General features: G+C 44.7%; 6 non-coding genes across 6 annotated transcripts; 3 read left to right on the forward strand and 3 right to left on the reverse strand.

Moving 5' to 3' along the window:
* Window positions 1–377: 377 nt before the first annotated feature.
* Window positions 378–449, forward strand: TRNAH-GUG (transfer RNA histidin (anticodon GUG)). The gene has a single exon. It is a non-coding gene; the product is annotated as a tRNA-His (tRNA).
* A 1063-nt stretch (window positions 450–1512) lies between these two features.
* On the reverse strand, window positions 1513–1583 carry TRNAG-GCC (transfer RNA glycine (anticodon GCC)). Its single transcript has one exon. It is a non-coding gene; the product is annotated as a tRNA-Gly (tRNA).
* Window positions 1584–2002: 419 nt separating this feature from the next.
* Window positions 2003–2074, forward strand: TRNAH-GUG (transfer RNA histidin (anticodon GUG)). The gene has a single exon. It is a non-coding gene; the product is annotated as a tRNA-His (tRNA).
* Window positions 2075–3124: 1050 nt separating this feature from the next.
* Window positions 3125–3195, reverse strand: TRNAG-GCC (transfer RNA glycine (anticodon GCC)). The gene has a single exon. It is a non-coding gene; the product is annotated as a tRNA-Gly (tRNA).
* A 5312-nt stretch (window positions 3196–8507) lies between these two features.
* On the reverse strand, window positions 8508–8578 carry TRNAG-GCC (transfer RNA glycine (anticodon GCC)). Its single transcript has one exon. It is a non-coding gene; the product is annotated as a tRNA-Gly (tRNA).
* Window positions 8579–8991: 413 nt separating this feature from the next.
* TRNAH-GUG (transfer RNA histidin (anticodon GUG)) lies at window positions 8992–9063 on the forward strand. The gene has a single exon. It is a non-coding gene; the product is annotated as a tRNA-His (tRNA).
* The last annotated feature ends 8701 nt before the right edge of the window (window positions 9064–17764 follow it).

Raw genomic sequence — 17764 nt, forward strand, 5'->3', positions numbered from 1 at the left:
CCTTGAAGATGCATCACATACCGTGCTTAATAGTGACGTTATAGTACTTTGCTGATAACAGATTGTGTACTCAGCTTCGGGAGTTCAAATCCACGCTTGAGTGTGTGCGTTAACTGAAATAGCATTGAAGGCTCGAAGTTTTAGGCATTAGTTCCTTGTAAAGAGGACCGTAGTAACGTCGCCGGGTATTCTTGCACATTAAATGTCGCCAAAGCCATAGTCGTTACGCAGTAAAGTATCAGAGCATGGGACAAATCATACGGTAAGGGAAGTAGGGGCCGTCTGCTGCCTCTACAGAATCCACCGGGACTGCTATGTGGCGCAAACATGCCGCTTATATTAGGTAAGGCTAACCGCAAAAAAATGTGTTTACCGTAGCCGTGATCGTCTAGTGGTTAGGACATTGCGTTGTGGCCGCAATAACCCAGGTTCGAATCCTGGTCACGGCAAGCGAACAGATTTTGTCAATTGTAATTACTGAATTCTGATACAGTGCTCATTTAGGACAAATTATTAACGCTCAGATTTTGTTATATTCGTCTGTATCTCAAGGAGTTAGATTCATATAGGTTTCTAGCAATTTGGGGAATTTGTAGACTACTTGTATCCCCGTAAATCACTAGCTGGCTCACTGTCTTGCTAAGGGAGTAAGCGTCTCGCAGCTTGAATTTTGGAGAAGATTGGCTCGAATGCCTGCAAGACTAGAGTTTTGGGCTTACGGAACCACAAAGACAGTGTGTTCCTCAGACGTTAAGATGCTAGATTTCAACCCTCAATTTAGGTGGTGTATTGTGGTGCCATAGCAGAATGTAATCATATATTTTATACATCTGCCGTAGGGATACACTGGCAGCGCGTTAAACGATTATTTCCTCCTTAGTTTCTTTCTTTCTTTCTTAGCCTGTTTACCGTCCATAGATCGCTTCTACATCGGACTCATTGAAGGTTCTCACTCTACAGACTCAACGATAATGACCTGGATCGTGGCACCTTGGTTAGGGTGACGAAACTGGGAAGAATTATCTGTGCTCCGTCCAGGTGGCCTTACGGTCATTGCTGTACACGTGCCTTATGGTGTATTGAATGATCGGAAGGGATGCGCACGGATGAGGGAACGAAGTGGCCGAGGCCTTCATTTATTTACTATCAGGGCATTTGAATTTAGAAGAAGTGTGTAAGCACGGAAATTTCCTTTGTGTAATGCTGTTGTGGGGATCGAACACACCTCAACTCAGTCGACCACCCGAGATTAAGGGTACACCGCTCCAGCCCTCGTAACACTGCAATTTTCGTGGAAGTGGCGGTAGATCGTGAATAGTTGCGCCCGGGGGGTGCGAGGTCGATCCAGTGCAGTGCAGGGCAGTGTCATGGTGCCTCTGTGGTGAAGCGTTTATAAGGTGACCGAGCGAAATGCCAACCTTGTAGGACATTCGTATTAAGAAAAATAAATAATTCAAGCAGGGAGCATTAGGAGGAGATTGAAAAATAATAATATGAAATTGAAAATAAATATGCAACGGCCGGGAATCGAACCCGGGCCGCCCGCGTGGCAGGCGAGCATTCTACCACTGAACCACCGTTGCCATGCCACCGATAGCTAACATCAACGAAACCTGACGTGTTTTCCTTGAAGTTGCATCACATACCGTGCTTAACAGTGACGTTGCAGTACTCTGCTTATAACAGATTGTGTACTCAGCTTCGGGAGTTCAAATCCACGCTTTAGTGTGTGCGTTAACTGAAATCGCATTGTGGGCTCGAAGTTTTAGGCATTAGTTCCTTGTAAAGAGGACCGTAGTAAAGTCGTCGGGTATTCTTGCACATTAAATGTCGCCAAAGCCATAGTCGTTACGCAGTAAAGTATCAGAGCATGGGACAAATCATACGGTAAGGGAAGTAGGGGCCGTCTGCTGTCTCTACAGAATCCACCGGCACTGCTATGTGGAGCAAACAAATCGCTTATATCAGGTAAGACTAACCGCAAAAGAATGTGTTTACCGTAGCCGTGACCGTCTAGTGGTTAGGACATTGCGTTGTGGCCGCAATAACCCAGGTTCGAATCCTGGTCACGGCAAGCGAACAGATTTTGTCAATTGTAATTACTGAATTCTGATACAGTGCTCATTTAGGAGAAATTATTAAGCTCAGATTTTGTTATGCTCGTCTGTATCTCAAGGAGTTAGAATCATATAGGTTTCTAGCAATTTGGAGAATTTGTAGACTACCTGTATCCCCCTAAATCGCTAGCTGGCTCACTGTCTTGCTAAGGGAGTAAGCGTTTCGCAGCTTGAATTTTGGAGAAGATTGGCTCGAATGCCGGCAAAACTAGAGTTATGGGCTTACGGAACCACAAAGACAGTGAGTTCCTCAGACGTTAAGATGCTAGATTTCAACCCTCAATTTAGGTGGTGCTTTGTGGTGCCATAGCAGAATGTAATCATATATTTTATACATCTGCCGTAGGGATACTCTGGTAGCGCGTTAAACGATTATTTCCTCCTTAGTTTCTTTCTTTCTTTCTTAGCCTGTTTACCGTCCATAGATCGCTTCTCTCTCGTACTCATTGAAGGTTCTCACTCTACAGACTCAACGATAACGACCTGGATCGTGGCGCCTTGGTTTGGGTGACGAAACTGGGAAGAATTAACTGTGCTCCGCCCAGGTGGCCTTACGGTCATTGCTGTACACGTGCCTTATGATTGGAAGGGATGGGCACGGATGAGGGAACGAAGTGGCCGAGGCCTTCATTTAGGTACTATCAGGGCATTTGAATTTAGAAGAAGTGTGTAAGCACGGAAATTTACTTTGTGCAATGCTGTTGTGGGGATCGAACACACCTCAACTCAGTCGACCACCCGAGACTAAGGGTACACCGCTCCAGCCCTAGTAACACTGCAGTTTTTGTGGAAGTGGCGGTAGATCGTGAATTGTTGCGCCCGGGGGGTGCGAGGTCGATCCAGTGCAGTGCAGGGCAGTGTCATGGTGCCTCTGTGGTGAAGCGTTTAGAAGGTGACCGAGGGAAATGCCAACCTTGTAGGACATTCGTATTAAGAAAAATAAATAATTCAAGCAGGGAGCATTAGGAGGAGATTGAAAAATAATAATATAGAGTTGAAGATAAATATGCAACGGCCGGGAATCGAACCCGGGCCGCCCGCGTGGCAGGCGAGCATTCTACCACTGAACCACCGTTGCCATGTCACCGATAGCTAACATCAACGAAACCTGACGTGTTTTCCTTGAAGTTGCATCACATACCGTGCTTAACAGTGACGTTGCAGTACTTTGCTGATAACAGATTGTGTACTCAGCTTCGGGAGTTTAAATCCACGCTTTAGTGTGTGCATTAACTGAAATAGCAATGAGGGCTCGAAGTTTTAGGCATTAGTTCCTTGTAAAGAGGACCGTAGTAACGTCGCCGTGTATTCTTGCACATTAAATGTCGCCAAAGCCATAGTCGTTACGCAGTAAAGTATCAGAGCATGGGACAAATCATACAGTAAGGGAAGTAGGGGCCGTCTGCTGCCTCTACAGAATCCACCGGCACTGCTATGTGGAGCAAACAAACCGCTTATATTAGGTAAGACTAACAGCGAAAAATAAAAATTGTTTGCCGTAGCAGTGATCGTCTAGTGGTTGGGACATTGCGTTGTGGCCGCAATAACCCAGGTTCGAATCCTGGTCACGGCAAGCGAACATGATTTGTCAATTGTAATTACTGAATTCTGATACAGTGCTCATTTAGGAGAAATTATTAAGCTCAGATTTTGTTATGCTCGTCTGTATCTCAAGGAGTTTGATTCATATAGGTTTCTAGCAATTTGGAGAATTTGTAGACTACCTGTATCCCCCTAAATCGCTAGCTGGCTCACTGTCTTGCTATGCGAGTAAGCGTTTCGCAGCTTGAATTTTGGAGAAGATTGGCTCGAATGCCTGCAAAACTAGAGTTATGGGCTTACGGAACAACAAAGACAGTGAGTTCCTCAGACGTTAAGATGCTAGATTTCAACCCTCAATTTAGGTGGTGCATTGTGGTGCCATAGCAGAATGTAATCATATATTTTATACATCTGCCGTAGGGATACTCTGGTAGCGCGTTAAACGATTATTTCCTCCTTAGTTTCTTTCTTTCTTTCTTAGCCAGTTTACCGTCCATAGATCGCTTCTCTCTCGTACTCATTGAAGGTTCTCACTCTACAGACTCAACGATAATGACCTGGAACGTGGCACCTTGGTTTGGGTGACGAATCTGGGAAGAATTAACTGTGCTCCGCCCAGGTGGCCTTACAGTCATTGCTGTACACGTGCCTTATGGTGTATGGAATGATTGGAAGGGATGGGCACGGATGAGGGAACGAAGTGGCCGAGGCATTCATTTAGGTACTATCAGGGCATTTGAATTTAGAAGAAGTGTGTAAGCACGGAAATTTACTTTGTGCAATGCTGTTGTGGGGATCGAACACACCTCAACTCAGTCGACCACCCGAGATTAAGGGTACACCGCTCCAGCCGTCGTAACACTGCAGTTTTCGTGGAAGTGGCGGTAGATCGTGAATTGTTGCGCCCGGGGGGTGCGAGGTCGATCCAGTGCAGTGCAGGGCAGTGTCAGGGTGCCTCTGTGGTGATGCGTTTAGAAGGTGACCGAGCGAAATGCCAACCTTTTAGGACATTCGTTTTAAGAAAAATAAATGATTAAAGCAAGGAGCATTAGGAGGAGATTGAAAAATAATAATATGAAGTTGAAAATAAATATGCAACGAAAAGGAATCGATCCCGGGGCGCCCGCGTGGCAGGCTAGCATTCTACCACTGAACCACCGTTGCCATGTCGCGGATAGTTAACACCAAGTAAACATGACTTGTTTTCCTTGAAGTTGCATCACATACCGTGCTTAACAGTGACGTTGCAGTACTTTGCCGATAACAGATTTTGCACTCAGCTTCTGGAGTTCAAATCCACGCTTTAGTGTGTGCGTTAACTGAAATAGCATTGAGGGCTCGAAGTTTTAGGCATTAGTTCCTTGTAAAGAGGACCGTAGTAAAGTCGCCGGGTATTCTTGCACATTAAATGTCGCCAAAGCCATAGTCGTTACGCAGTAAAGTATCAGATCATGGGACAAATCATACGGTAAGGGAAGTAGGGGCCGTCTGCTGTCTCTACAGAATCCACCGGCACTGCTATGTGGAGCAAACTAACCGCTTATATTAGGTAAGACTAACCGCACAAAAATGTGTTTACCGTAGCCGTGATCGTCTAGTGGTTAGGACATTGCGTTGTGGCCGCAATAACCCAGGTTCGAATCTTGGTCAATGCAAGCGAACAGATTTTGTCAATTGTAATTTCTGAATTCTGATACAGTGCTCACTTAAGAGAAATTATTAAGCTCAGATTTTGTTATGCTCGTCTGTATCTCAAGGAGTTAGATTCATACAGGTTTCTAGCAATTTGGGGAATTTGTAGACTACCTGTATCCCCCTAAATCACTAGCTGGCTCACTGTCTTGCTAAGGGACTAAGCGTCTCGCAGCTTGAATTTTGGAGAAGATTGGGTCGAATGCCTGCAAAACTAGAGTTATGGGCTTACGGAACCACTAAGACAGTGAGCTCCTCAGACGTTAAGATGCTAGATTTCAACCCTCCATTTAGGTGGTGCATTGTGGTGGCATAGCAGAATGTAATCATATATTTTGTAAATCTGCCGTAGGGATACTCTGGCAGCGCCTTAAACGATTATTTCCTCCTTAGTTACTTTCTTTCTTTCTTTCTTTCTTAGCCTGTTTACCGTCCATAGATCGCTTCTCTATCGGACTCATTGAAGGTTCTCACTCTACAGACTCAACGATAATGACCTGGATCGTGGCACCTTGGTTTGGGTGACGAAACTGGGAAGAATTAACTGTGCTCCGCCCAGGTGGCCTTACGGTCATTGCTGTACACGTGCCTTATGGTGTATGGAATGATTGGAAGGGATGGGCACGGATGAGTGAACGAAGTGGCCGAGGCCTTCATTTAGGTACTATCAGGGCATTTGAATTTAGAAGAAGTGTGTAAGCACGGAAATTTACTTTGTGCAATGCTGTTGTGGGGATCGAACGCACCTCAACTCAGTCGACCACCCGAGATTAAGGGTACACCGCTCCAGCCCTCGTAACACTGCAATTTTCGTGGAAGTGGCGGTAGATCGTGAATAGTTGCGCCCGGGGTGTGCGAGGTCGATCCAGTGCAGTGCAGGGCAGTGTCATGGTGCCTCTGTGGTGAAGCGTTTAGAAGGTGACCGAGCGAAATGCCAACCTTGTAGGACATTCGTATTAAGAAAAATAAATAATTCAAGCAAGGAGCATTATGAGGAGATTGAAAAATAATAATATGAAGTTGAAAATAAATATGCAACGGCCGGGAATCGAACCCGGCCCGTCCTCGTGGCAGGCGAGCATTCTACCAATGAACCACCGTTGCCATGTCACTGATAGCTAACATCAAGGAAACATGAATTGTTTTCCTTGAAGTTGCATCACATACCGTGCTTAACAGTGACGTTGAAGTACTTTGCCGATAACAGATTGTGCACTCAGCTTCGGGAGTTCAAATCCACGCTTTAGTGTGTGCGTTAACTGAAATAGCATTGAGGGCTCGAAGTTTTAGGCATTAGTTCCTTGTAAAGAGGACCGTGTAACGTCGCCGGGTATTCTTGCACATTAAATGACGCCAAAGCCATAGTCGTTACGCAGTAAAGTATCAGAGCATGGGACAAATCATACGGTAAGGGAAGTAGGGGCCGTCTGCTGCCTCTACAGAGTCCACCGGCACTGCTATGTGGAGCAAACAAACCGCTTATATTACGTAAGACTAACGGCAAAAAAAATTTGTTTACCGTAGCCGTGATCGTCTAATGGTTAGGACATTGCGTAGTGGCCGCAATAACTCAGGTTCGAATCCTGGTCACGGCAAGCGAACAGATTTTGTCAATTGTAATTACTGAATTCTGATACAGTGCTCATTTAGGACAAATTATTAACGCTCAGATTTTGTTATATTCGTCTGTATCTCAAGGAGTTAGATTCATGTAGGTTTCTAGCAATTTGGAGAATTTGTAGACTACCTGTATCCCCCTAAATCACTAGCTGGCTCACTGTCTTGCTAAGGGAGTAAGCGTCTCGCAGCTTGAATTTTGGAGAAGATTGGCTCGAATGCCTGCAAAACTAGAGTTACGGGCTTACGGAACCACAAAGACAGTGAGTTCCTCAGACGTTAAGATGCTAGATTTCAACCCTCAATTTAGGTGGTGCATTATGGTGGCATAGCAGAATGTAATCATATATTTTATACATGTGCCGTAGGGATATTCTGGCAGCGCGTTAAACGATTATTTCCTTCTTAGTTTCTTTCTTTCTTAGCCTGTTTACAGTCCATAGATCGCTTCTCCCTCGGACTCATTGAAGGTTCTCACTCTACAGACTCAACGATAATGACCTGGATCGTGGCACCTTGGTTTGGGTGACGAAACTGGGAAGAATTAACTGTGCTCCGCCCAGGTGGCCTTACGGTCATTGCTGTACACGTGCCTTATGGTGTATGGAATGATTGGAGGGGATGGGCACGGATGAGGGAACGAAGTTTCCGAGGCCTTCATTTAGGTACTATCAGGGCATTTGAATTTAGAAGAAGTGTGTAAGCACGGCCGCCTCTGTGGTGTAGTGGTTAGCGTGATTAGCTGCCACCCCCGGAGGTCCGGGTTCGATTCCCGGCTCTGCCACGAAATTTGAAAAGTGGTACGAGGGCTGGAACGGGGTCCACTCAGCCTCGGGAGGTCAACTGAGTAGAGGTGGGTTGGATTCCCACCTCAGCCATCCTCGAAGTGGTTTTCCGTGGTTTCCCACTTCACCTCCAGGCGAATGCCGGGATGGTCCCTAACTTAAGGCCACGGCCGCTTCCTTCCCTCATCCTCGCCTATCCCTTCCAATCTTCCCATCCCCCTACAAGGCCCCTGTTCAGCATAGCAGGTGAGGCCGCCTGGGCGAGGTACTGGTCATACTCCCCAGTTGTATCCCCCGACCAAGAGTCTGAAGCTCCAGGACACTGCCCTTGAGGCGGTAGAGGTGGGATCCCTCGCTGAGTCCGAGGGAAAAACCGAACCTGGAGGGTAAACAGATGATGATGATGATGATGATGTGTAAGCACGGAAATTTACTTTGTGCAATGCTGTTGTGGGGATCGAACACACCTCAACTCAGTCGACCACCCGAGATTAAGGGTACACCGCTCCAGCCCTTGTAACATTGCAGTTTTCGTGGAAGTGGCGGTAGATCGTGAATAGTTGCGCCCGGGGGGTGCGAGGTCGATCGAGTGCAGTGCAGGGCAGTGTCAGTGTGCCTCTGTGGTGAAGCGTTTAGAAGGTGACCGAGCGAAATGCCAACCTTTTAGGACATTCGTATTAAGAAAAATAAATAATTCAAGCAGGGAGCATTAGGAGGAGATTGAAAAATAATAATATGAAGTTGAAAATAAATATGCAACGGCCGGGAATCGAACCCGGGCCGCCCGCGTGGCAGGCTAGCATTCTACCACTGAACCACCGTTGCCATGTCACGGATAGCTAACATCAAGGAAACATGAATTGTTTTCCTTGAAGTTGCATCACATACCGTGCCAGTGACGTTGCAGTACTTTGCCGATAACAGATTGTGCACTCAGCTTCGGGAGTTCAAATCCACGCTTTAGTGTGTGCGTTAACTGAAATAGCATTGTGGGCTCGAAGTTTTAGGCATTAGTTCCTTGTAAAGAGGACCGTGTAACGTCGCCGGGTATTCTTGCACATTAAATGACGCCAAAGCCATAGTCGTTACGCAGTAAAGTATCAGAGCATGGGACAAATCATACGGTAAGGGAAGTCGGGCCGTCTGCTGCCTCTACAGAATCCACCGGCACTGTTATGGGGAGCAAACAGACTGCATATATTAGGTAAGACTACCAAGCTAATAAAGTGTTTACCGTAGCCGTGATCGTCTAGTGGTTAGGACATTGCGTTGTGGCCGCAATAACCCAGGTTCGAATCCTGGTCACGGCACGCGAACGTATTTTGTCAATTGTAATTACTGAATTCTGATACAGTGCTCATTTATTACAGATTATTAACGCTCGGATTTTTTTATACTCGTCTGTATCTCAAGGAGTTGGATTCATTTAGGTTTCTAGCAATTTGGAGAATTTGTAGGCTACTTGTATCCCTATAAATCACTAGCTGGCTCACTGTCTTGCTAAGGGAGTAAGCGTCTCGCAGCTTGAAATTTGGAGAAGATTGGCTCGAATGCCTGCAAATCTAGAGTTATGGGCTTACGGAACCACAAAGACAGTGAGTTCCTCAGACGTTAAGATGCTAGATTCAACACTCAATTTAGGTGGTGCATTGTGGCGGCATAGCAGAATGTAACCATATATTTAATACCTCTGCCGTAGGGATATTCTGGCAGCGCGTTAAATAATTATTTCTTTCTTAAGGGGCCCATTCACAGTCGAGCGGGTTGGCGAGCCCGTTCGTGACCTTGGTCGCACTGACCGGCTCGAAGGTGTATGGGGTGTTGTTGAGGGTTGTCCTCGAGGTTGGGTCCGTGTTGGCGGTTCGACTGCTAAACCAGCGAACCCGACCGGTTCGTCAACCCGTCAGTGTGTGTATGGCCACTACCTGACCGCTCACTGCGGTTTCGTCTGTAGCTTAATTTGGTTTCTGTGTGAGTTAATTAGGCCTACCTCAAATAACAATGACTTTTGAGAAGAATAAGCAGTTCCGGGAAGAATTTATTGAAATGTACCGGGCGAGTCCTGGAGCTTTCCCAGCCTTCCGTCACGCAATGCCTTCCATGTGTTAGTGCGACATTCGAACACTAATAATAATAACAATAACAACAACAATAATAATAGAAATAATAGTAATTTGAAGAAGAAGGATCCATGGTCTCCCGATACTCACGTACAAATAATATTAGCCTATAGACCATTGTGCTATGACGTATATGACTCTCGCGCCTCTGCACTTAACTTGTTAATACTGTAAGTATGTATCATACATTACTACAGTACAGTCTAACCTAGTCAGCGTTCGGGGACGGACGTATTGTGTGGAGGTGCCAGGAGAGTCAGCGTGGAATGTGAACGGTGTGTAGTAGAGTAATTCGAGTGGGAAGAGGAAGATGATTGGAGTGGAGCAATATCGTGCAGCTATTGGGAGATGGCAGGGGAAAGAGGGAAAGGAGATAGCTAGAAATAAAGGAGGTATAATGGAAGCAAGAATGATGGACGAGATGATATTAGCGGCAGCGGTGATATTGGTACTACTAACTATAGGAGGTGTAGAGGTAAACCCTGGCCCGACTTCTAGTGGCAACATGAACTGGGAGGACGTGGGGGTCATAAAAAAAGTGGTGAAAGAAGTGGTGGAAGAAGTATGCCCGTTTGAGCAGATTAAGAATATGATGAAGGAGCAAATGAAGGAATTTGAGCATATACGACGGTGGATACAGGGAAAAACAGACGAGATAATGAGCAAAGTGGAATCCAACGAGAGAGAGATTATAACACTCAAGACAATAATAAGGGAGATGGAAAGAGAGGTGGTGAAGCTGCGATCGGAAATTGAAGACTGTAACCGAGAACGGAGGAAGAAACACCTATTTATATATGGAGTACCGGAAGATAAAGCAGAAGATAAAGTACTGACAACATACAAAGTAGTGGAGATTATCCAGAAAATGATGAGAATTAACTTTAGCGAAGTTGACATTGATGATGTGGAAAGGATAGGCAAAAAAAGGGGCGACAGACCGATAAAACTGAAACTGTTTTCCACCTTGATGGCGGAAGCAGTGTTAAAAGGTGCAGACAACATACGTAGCACAAAAATTTGGATCAAAGAAGACATTGGCAGAGAAGGAGTAAAGAACATTAACACACTGAAGAAACATTTGGCCAGGGCTAAATTACAAGGGTTGAGAGCCTATATTAAGGGTCAAAAATTAGTTGTGACTAACGGTATATGGACCAGAGTGTGGACTGCGAAGAAATTACGAGAGATGGAAAATGACAGCAAAGACGAAATGGTAGTGGGGAAAAGTGTGGAAGTAAGACAGACCAGAGACAGTAAAGTGGGCGAAGACGGACATGGAGGTAAAGAAAGAACCAAGGACAATAAAGCACCGGATCCAAGCTCGCAGCAAGAAAGAAAGGAAGGGATGGATGCGATAGCTGAAGTATTCGAAGTAGCGAACAGGGAGGTATTAGCAGCGATGAGGAGGGAAATAAGGGAGACCAGGGCAATATTGAAGGAGTCCAGAACGGAGGCCAGTGGGAAAGAAGAAAGAAGAAAACAGGGAGCGATTGTGGGAGTAGAAACGCAGGATGTAACAAAAGCACGCAAACGAAGCGAAAATACGACTGGGAGTCAGGAAGAAGAAGCAAGAGGTGCCCTAGTGAAAGGGAGAAGTTTGAGCCTAAGAGAGATATGGGGCAAAAAGAACAGAGAAGACGAAGGCATAGTGACAAGAATTAAAAAAGGTAATCTGTAGTTGGAAGTAAATTGCTGCGTTCTGGAGAATAGTGGAGTGTGTGCATGTTATACATAGCCATGACAAGAGCGGTTAAATGACAAGTGGGTCTGAAGAGGCATGATACCAGATGGTGAAGTGTGTAGTGAATGAGGAAGAGAGTGTGTGTAACTAGGACAGGTGCTAAGGAGAAAGGGAATATATGGAGATGGTTGGAATATGAGCTGGGGCTCTAGTAGCCTAGTGATATGTGAGTTAATATGGTTTCATCTTAGTTGACGAATTGCTTGGGCTTTAAAGGTAACTAATATAGTGAAATACTAGATGCTGAAGTGTGATTACCAGTAGAGAATCTTAAGGTGTAGTAAATGGCACTCAGGCATTACAGTGGAGGTAACACGTAGTCAGGTGTGCAACATAAGTAGAATATAAGAAAGGTCAGTGTTCAAGAGAGAATGCGCTGAATGAGATCCCGGCCGGAAGCGATATACTCTGTGGCCTAAGTGCTGATTCAGCACGACACAGCATTGTACTCTGCCCAGTTATATGTTGCCAGTTTTAGTTTCCCATTACTAGTATTGCCATATTGTCAAATAGATGGAATTACCTTATAGCAGTAGTTATATTAGTTTTCGTTTTATCCCTTTTTATCAATAGCAATATTGAGATCGTTGATATCTGAAAAGACATCAGTGAAGCATTGACATTTGATTATTATTATTTTCAATACTACCAGTTTTCGTTTTATCCCTGTTCTTAACAGCAATATTGAGATTTTTTGTGGTTTGGTTTATATATGAAAAGACAACAGTGACTTATTGACAATTGATTATTATCATTTCCAGTAACTTTTTTTTTTGTGTGTTAGTTATTTTTACTATACGAGCTTTATGATATGTGTACAGCAACTTAAGCAGACTAGGCTAGGCATTATTATTTTTCTTCCGTAAAGGATCAATAAGGCTTCATTGCTGTAGATCTGGTAGAAAAATAAAGATTACGATTACGATTACATTACTACAGGAGTGGCATTTTCTGTATTTCATAATTAGTAGTGAAATAGCATTTCCCAAACTAATCACTTTCAAAAGAATATTACGTTTGTTTTATAAAAACGATCTTATAATACATCACAATCAAAATTGCGTAGGCCCACTTACGTGCAAATATTCCGACTGCAACGTATCGAAGATTGCCCAAGACGTCTCAGGAATGATTTTTCCAAGTAGCTGAGGAGATATTACACTGCAAAATTTCAGGTCTTCATAGCTTCTCGCTGTCGCTAAAAATCGCAATGTTACTGTTACCGTGTTTTTGCGGTAGTTAGAAGTGAAAGAAGGTGCGGGTGCGAACGGGTCTCAAGCTACGAAATTAAAATTAATTTAAAATTTAACAAGGTTATATTTTCTTTTCAAACTCAGAAATAACAAGAATGGCAGGTACAGAGTAGCAAGGCAACAAAGAGTAACAATAGTATTTACAGGTTTTGGGCTTCGGGCCCCGAACTTCCAATTCTCGAGCGGTTAGCCCGAATTTACATGTACATAAGGTTTAGCAAAGGGGCAGAAAACCCCAATGATGCCCAGGAGCACTTGCTCCGAATTACACAGTAATACCTCCTAGAGGCACGCAGAAACAAATTGCAAAAGAGCGATCCGCTCTCAAAATTTTAAGCCTATCACAAGGCCACACCTAACTCTACTTTCAAGCTGTCCTCTAAGGACGTAAGCACAGGGGTAAAATACCCAACCTACTGAGGTCTATTAAGCGATAAAAGGATAATTACATGACCTCTAAAATAACAATTTGAGAGGAGGCGATCTGCACTCCTAATGTATTTGTTTCAAAACCTAATTTGGCTCTAGGCCACTGATGCAAGGGCTAATCCCATACTAAAGAGGTGACTTTAGAAAGAAACAAATTTACATAATGTTAAGGAAGAATAGGTTGAGAAAATAAGTTCACCTCAAAACAATATGAGTGGGAGCTCGAGAGGGTTAAGCACTCTCTATCCCAATATGTAGTTTAAAAGATAGAATAGATACAAGTTTCTTTACATTTTAAGGAAGGTTACATAATGGAAAAACTTCGGACCCGCCCCGAGAGTTAAACTGCTGAGCAAGCAAGAAAAGAAGTAATTAATCGGCCATTACGTGGTTGTTGACTGCCGCCGAAGAAAGAGGCGCTTCCCGCCCCCTGCTATGTACTTTACACACGAAAAGATGGAACAGAAGTGGCGCAGAGACCCTAAAATCAGCAGTTTATATACTCTCGCGGAAAGTTCGAGGCGTTTTAGGAAGGAAAACACCCGCCCACAATCTTTTATTGGTGGTTAAAGAAAACCCCTACACAAGATGAAGAAGAAACACATCATTGGTGGAAAATTAATTTAAGAAATTCGGGATTGGCTAAATTCAAAACAAGGGGAAAGAAAGGGTTAATATTGCCAACTTAAACAATGACTGAAAGAAATTTAGCAAAGAACAAACTTTTGAAATTAAATTTTCTCCAAAAAAACAGTTCTTTCACTCCGCACTAGGGTGCACTATTGTTGATCTTCAGTAGTGTCCTCTAGAAGAGAAAGTTCACACTTCTTACTACAAGCAAAACAAAAATACGTCGAAAATGACACAGTTCAAAAACTCCAAAATTTCCAGGTAGTGACATCTTCTGAGAAAGTAGAAAATAAATACCGTAGATAAAGTTCAGACTTCCTCCAGCAGAGGAGTTTCAACTGGCGCAAATTTTAAATAAGCGGCGTGGAGGTGTACCGCCCGGTACAGACCTCCCACCCCCCCCAAAGGTTCCTCCAGGGGTGACACATGAAATTTGTTTGAAAACAAGGTCCAAGTTATGATGTGGATATGAAGATTGATTGCAGAAGCATTTATCGAAATGGCTGAAATTTAGTTTGATTCAGTTTCAAAATTTCTTGTAGTAACAGCGGAAGTACTGTCTTAATGTTTGTAGAAGGTTGAATTGAGAAGGAAAACTTTAGCTTTAAAGTTGAGGAAAAATTTTCTAAGTCCACCAGATATTGTTGTTGAATTCTCAGGTATAGTAATTGCTGATAGTAATTGTCCATGTAGTTAATTAAATTGGATGGCCAGACCGGCCGCTGCAGCTTGTGTCCAGAGGAGGTCGCTCGGACCCCTCAAGTACCCTGAGATACCGCTCGCCCGCACTATGAGAGGAGTAGAGGTGTTGAAGCACGCCGCGCCCGCGGTGAACATATACAGGCTGCGGGCCAGTAGCAGGTCGTGCGCCGCACATCAGCCTTGGCCGGGAGGAGGGCTCCGGCTCGCCGTGCACATGTCGCCCTCGCTGGGGAAGAGGGGGCCCTTCCTCTATCCCAGTCGCAGCACGGCGCCGCGCGGCTGCGGGGGCACTGAAACATTAAAGCTAGGCGGCAGAATTGTTGGACCATCATCATTTTTTGAGGGCACAGGCTTTGTGGAGAGGTTGAGGGGCCAGCGGCGTGCAGAAATTCATTTCAGATGCGAGCCACTGTGTGTAGTGGAGCAGGAGACGGGAGCGTGGTAATGGCCGTGGCAAGGACAGGATGGCAGTTCAGCTGATCGGGGGAGGTTTACAAAAATGCTGACATATAAAACAAAAGATTATAGAAGGGGCAGAAAGCCTTAAAGGTGAAACTTCTCAGAGAAAGAGAAAAAAATATATAACCTTCCGATTTCTTTCAAGATAATATGAGGCAAGTTAGCACAGAAATTATACAGGTTTCACCTGCGACAAGTGAACCCTAAATATCCTCTCGGTGGCTGGATTGCTTAATAATAATGTGACCGGCGTAAGGAAATCTAGAATGATACACGGCCCATGAAATCTGGGGGCAAGCTTGCCCGCGGGAACAAAATTCTTGACCATCACCTGATCACCTACCTTCAAATGGGTGGGTCTCCGTCCACGATCATATCTTTCCCTAACCTTTTCATGAGACACTTTAAGATTGGCTTTAGCCTTCTTCCAAATATCTTTAATATTATCCGGATCTATTGTCTCGGGTAGAATGTCACTCAGAGACCAGAGGTTAGAGAGCGGCGTGTTGGGAACGAACTTGAACATCAAAGAAGCTGGAGTAAACTTGTGAGATTCATGAACCGCCGAATTCAAAGCAAAAGCTAACCAATGCAGGGACGTGTCCCACCTGGAATGATCTTCATGATGATAGGCAATAAGCGTGGACCTGAGATTACGATTAACCCGTTCAGCCAGAGATGGTTGAGGGTAATAAGCAGAAGTAGTTACATGAGAGATGGACAAGTCAAAACAGAATTTACGAAAAAGATTTGATGTGAACGCCTTAGCATTATCAGACACAATATATTGGCACGGACCAAAAGAAGCAAAAATAGAATTTAGGCAAGTAATGGTGGACTGAGCGGTAGCCAGCTTAGTCGGAAATAACCAGGAAAATCTAGTAAAGCCATCTACGCATACAAAGATAAACTTGTTAGCATTTCCCTTAGACTGGGGGAAGGGTCCTACATAATCAATATACAGGCGTTCCATGGGGCACGACGCTTGATGAGAAGACAAAAGGCCTACCTTGGTGGACATGGTTGGTTTACTAAGCAAACAGGATTTACACGCCTTCACTAGTTCACGGATTTCAACGTCCATACCTTTCCAGATGAACATTTCACGAATCTTCTCACGAGTTTTAAAGATACCAAGATGCCCTCCTAATGGGGTCTCATGCTAATACTTGAAGATCATAGGTACAAGAACAGCTGGAACGACAACTTTCATCATCTTATCATGCCTCGATGGGCAACATAAAACACCATTCCTCAGAACATAAGGGACCACATGTTCCCCAGAAGAAAGGGTTTCCATTATCGGAGCCAGCGTCGGATCTTCACGTTGGTATTTCTCGATATCCCTAAAGAGCATGGGAGCATCTGTTAAGATGGCATTAACGTCAGATAGTATGGACTCGGAAGGTGATGAACTGTCGACCGGTTCATGGGTCTCGACGTCGTTGGAAAACATACGGCTGAGTCCATCAGCAACAACATTTTCGGTACCTCTGATATGCCGGACATTGAATTGGAAGGCAGAAATACGGATGGCCCAACGGGCTATACGACCAGTACGACGCGGCCTACCTAAGACCCAGCTTAAGGCTTGATTATCTGTCTCCAGGTCGAATTTGACATGTTCAAGATAGAGACGGAACTTTTCTAAGGCAAATAAGACTGCCAAACCTTCGAGCTCATAGATAGAATACTTGGCTTCTTGAGCCGACAAGGTCCTAGATGCATAGGCGATGGGTCGCCTCCCTAGTTCAGTCTCTTGAAGAAGGACTGCAGCTACTGCTGACGACGACGCGTCGGTTTGGACAATGAATTTCTTTGAGAAATCAGGCATAGCAAGGACAGGGGCATTACAGAGAGCTAATTTAAGATCTTCAAAAGCGGCTTGTTGAGAAGGTCCCCACTCGAATTTGATGCCTTTCCTACGAAGAAGGTTCAAGGGCGCCGCTCTATTAGCAAAGTTAGGAATGAACTTCCTGAAGAAATTCACCATTCCAATGAACCTGGCGATACCTTTGATGTCCTTAGGTGGTTTAAAATCACGGATGGCCCGTGTTCTCGAATGATCGACTGCTACACCATCAGGTGACACAATATGCCCTAGGAATGACATAGAGGGCTTAGCAAAGGCAACCTTGGACAACTTGACAGTTAACCCAGCTTTACGAAGGCGATCGAGAACTTCTCGCAGATGATCTAGATGTTCTTCAAAAGTCTCTGAAAATACGACGACATCATCCAAGTAGTGGTACAAGTACTCAAATTTGATGTCCGAGAAGATCCTATCTAGCAGCCTAGTGAGTACAGCTGCTCCCGTGGGGAGCACGAAAGGCACGCGGTTGTATTCGTATAAGTTCCAGTCCGTGGCAAACGCTGTAAGATGTTTAGACTCTTCGGCAAGGGGAATTTGATTATAGGCCTGATTCAAGTCCATGATAGTGAAGAACTTGGCCTTACGGAACCATGAAAAACAAGAATGAAGGTCAGGAAGGGGCACAGATTGCAACACCACCTTCCGATTGAGAGCCCTATAATCAATGACAGGCCTGAAGCCTCCTTGGGGTTTCGGGACTAGAAAAATAGGCGAAGAATACGCCGACTTAGAGGGCCTAATAATACCATCCTTCAACATTTGATCGATGATTTCTTTCAATGCCTTCATTTTAGGTGGAGA

Source organism: Anabrus simplex, chromosome 1 (assembly GCF_040414725.1).
Source record: "Anabrus simplex isolate iqAnaSimp1 chromosome 1, ASM4041472v1, whole genome shotgun sequence".
Classification (NCBI taxonomy): domain Eukaryota; kingdom Metazoa; phylum Arthropoda; class Insecta; order Orthoptera; family Tettigoniidae; genus Anabrus; species Anabrus simplex.